We start from the raw sequence: 3,443 nt of genomic DNA on the forward strand, positions 1-3,443 counted from the left end.
GAGCTTGTTTTCATCTTTTACTTGCCTCTGATGTTATAAGAGAGAGCTGTACATTCTTATCATTAGCATTCTAGGTCTCCTGTGGGTCCAGGATCTCACAACAAGCCAGGTGCTCAGATACCACAATGATAGGCATGATACAAGAACACGTATAGCAACAGTTACCAGCTGATGCCATTGTGGAATCACGGGAGCAGACCTGGCAGCATTAGTAAAATATAACCCCATACAACTGCCCATCATGCTCATCCAATAGCACTGCTGCTTCCCCTGGAATTGAATGAGAAAAAGGGCAAAATATTCACTTTTCTCCCCTCTCTCTGCCACTCTCCCATGAGTGGCAGAATGCTGGCACCCCCAGCTGAGCAGAGAAGGCTGAAAAAGAGATAGTCGACATTCACTAAAACAAAAGCCCAAGCCACATACAATGATGAGTGGGCCTGACGGGGGAAAACCATGTATGTACAAAACAAACATGGAAAAGGAGATAGTTCCATCTCCCTCAGATGTCAGCCAGCCCTAAGAACTCAGCTCTAGAAACCAGGCAAGACAGTTCTGGCTGAAGAGTTAGGAATTCTTAAAACTAGACCCTTGGACGAGGTAATTGTAGTTATAGACTTCTTTGGGGCAGGTACTGTCTGTTAGTTCAATGTTTATACAGCACCTAGGACGATGTGCTGGTCCATGACTGGAACTCCTAGGTGCTACCACACTACAAACAGTCACTGTTACCTGGGGATTTAATCTGACTTTTTGGAGTTACAACAGAATCAGGACGATTGAAGCCTCCCTCCCTTCTGGGGAAATCTACAGCCCATTGTTCCCCTATTTGCCCATGTGAGTTGGCTGCAGGTTTATCAGGGTTGAGTTCACTCTCCCTTCTTGCTCATCACCAAATATAGAACAAAGTAGGAACAGACGTTGTCATGGGTGCAATTTAAAGATAAGACAGCTCGTCTATCAGTTGGGGGTTGCTAAACAAGACAAGAGCAACAATGGGACCCTACACACATTTAAAAAAAACTGAAGCACTTTGAGACCTGATAGAAAGCGTTTTATAAGAGCAAGGTATTATTAACCTAAATGTGACATCTATTATGGAAGTCCTGAACAGGTTTCCGCATAAAGTTCGCTTGGTAAGCCCTCCGTCACAGAACTCAAGACTGTTTCAATTCACTGCTTTGTATTTTAACCACTAATTTTTCAGTGCAAAAATAGAACACAGCTCATCTAGGCAAGCCCCATGGAGTTTGTACAGGATGATATCCTGTACAGCACGATATCCTGTACAGCACATTTGTAGTAATCACTAATTACTTCCTTTTTGGTTCTGGTTTTTAAGGACTCTCAGCTGCTCTCTAATGATCCCCTCCTCAGCCTAAACATCAAAAGAGCTGATCAGATAATTGTGACCTTAGGTCCCACACAATGAAGATACTCAAAACTAGGAGCTAAGTCGTAGCAAAAAGCTAAATGCACGCTCTACCTGTGCTCAAATAGGTGTCTTTCAGCCTTTTCTCTTGGGTATGAAATCATCTGGAAAGGTGACACCTGCTTTATACCTTACCAAGGAATGCTGAAGAAGCAGGCAATAGAGGAAAGCTCATAACCCTGGAAACAAGAATTGAGATCCTTACCTCGTGCTTTAAATAGAGCCAGTTTCTATTTATCCCATTTAGGTTAAGTATGCCTTCCAACAAGATACCCATATTACCATAGGGGCATTCCAAAGGCCTCATGGGCCATAGCAAGTCCCACCCTGGGGCTAAGAAATGCCTGATGCAGGACCAGGCAAACAGAAGGGAAGGTACATCCAATCCAGTGCCATATGTTATTTGCTGTGACTCAGGGTTTGCCTATCCAGAGATTTACTGGCATTACTATACCAGTATATGTATCAGCACGTACACTTACTTGGAGTAAGTGTCCTTTTATGGCTTAGCTTATTGCCACCAAAGTATAACTATAGCAATGCTGGTCAATGCCCCATGTAGACAAGACCTCTGTATGTGATTTGATTCAACTGCCATGACAGTACCTTATTAATTTTGGTTATAGACGGCAGCAGTTTACTAATTTATAGCTTGTTTGTATAGCAGCTAGCAGGATGGAATCCTGGCCTATGACTTGAGCCAGAGGCACGATGGTAATACAAGTCAGTAACAGCAGGAGTGGGGACAAAAATCAGAATTCCAGTCAGTTTTCCCACTGAGTCTTGGCCGAGACCTTGGGTTAGTTAGTTAAACTGTGTAAAATGAGAGTAGTGCTGATAAATTACTTGGATCCTCCTGCAAGAGAGCTGAAATGCCACGCATTAACTTCTAGTCTTTCCTCTCAGCTGTATTCTTTGCCTCTCCATAAGTTTAGGCCCAGGATGACTAGCAGCAGAAGCCAGTTTCTGGCTCTTGACTTGGCAGCCTGACCAGAGAAGTTCCTCCTTTCATAAAACCTTCCAACATGACTGTTGTCTTCACGAGAGCATGCTATCCAGCATGGCATATAGCAACGCTGTACTGAACAGACCACCACTAGTATGCAAGCCATGGGAGAACAGCGCCATCTAGCGAGTAAAAGCCTTCTAAAATGAAGGTTTTAGTAAAATGAGGGAAAGGCTGTGTGGCTAGAAGTCATTTGTTGTATTGTATGTCAGAGGTTAGAACTAGGTGGGTCTACGGGTCTGCCACCAATTGTGGAGCATGTGACAATGATATGGGGGGTACTGGCCATTTTCAGTAGCCTGAGCTTTGCTAGTTTTACAAAGAAGCTGCTCAAGGGATTTGCAAGGCCAAGCTTGAGGTGATGTTCTGCAGATTTGTGCTGGGGAAGCCGGATGCAGCTACAGAATGGAATGTTACAAAGCAATGGGAAAATTCTTCTTTAATTTAACTGGAGCGTATCTTGTTGCAGCAGCTGGGCAAGTCCATTTGCCTCTCTTCTAGAGAGGGTGGTGTACTATTTACTCAAGAAGCTCCCAAAGTTTCTCCAGAAGTGATCCTCAGGATTTCCCAGAGACTAAATATGACTAAAGAGGAGCTCAAGAAGTTACAGAGCGCATATCAGCTTCTGCATATGTTACTGTGTTCCCTTCTTTGAAGAAAGGAAGAATTGATCTTGTGTTTGTGAATATTAAGTAGGCAAATGGCAGCATAACTGGGTGTTGCAGTATGGGTGAAACCTGAAAGTGTAATCTTTGAAATACGGTTGCCCATATATGAGAGTGTTTCCAGCTTTAGAAAGCCAGAAATCACAGTGGAGAGTTTCACAATGAGTACCCTGAAAAAACCAGGAGGCTGTTTTATTGATGAGTAGAATTCCAATTGACAAATTGAGAGCAGATAATACACTAATACAGAGTGACTTTGATCAAAGCTCGTGCTTTGCATCTGGAGTCTTTTAAAGTGACATGATGCCTTAATAAATTAAGGAAACTGTAATTCTTCTTC

The sequence above is a fragment of the Natator depressus genome, chromosome 17 (assembly GCF_965152275.1).
Source record: "Natator depressus isolate rNatDep1 chromosome 17, rNatDep2.hap1, whole genome shotgun sequence".
In the NCBI taxonomy this organism is placed as follows: Eukaryota; Metazoa; Chordata; order Testudines; family Cheloniidae; genus Natator; species Natator depressus.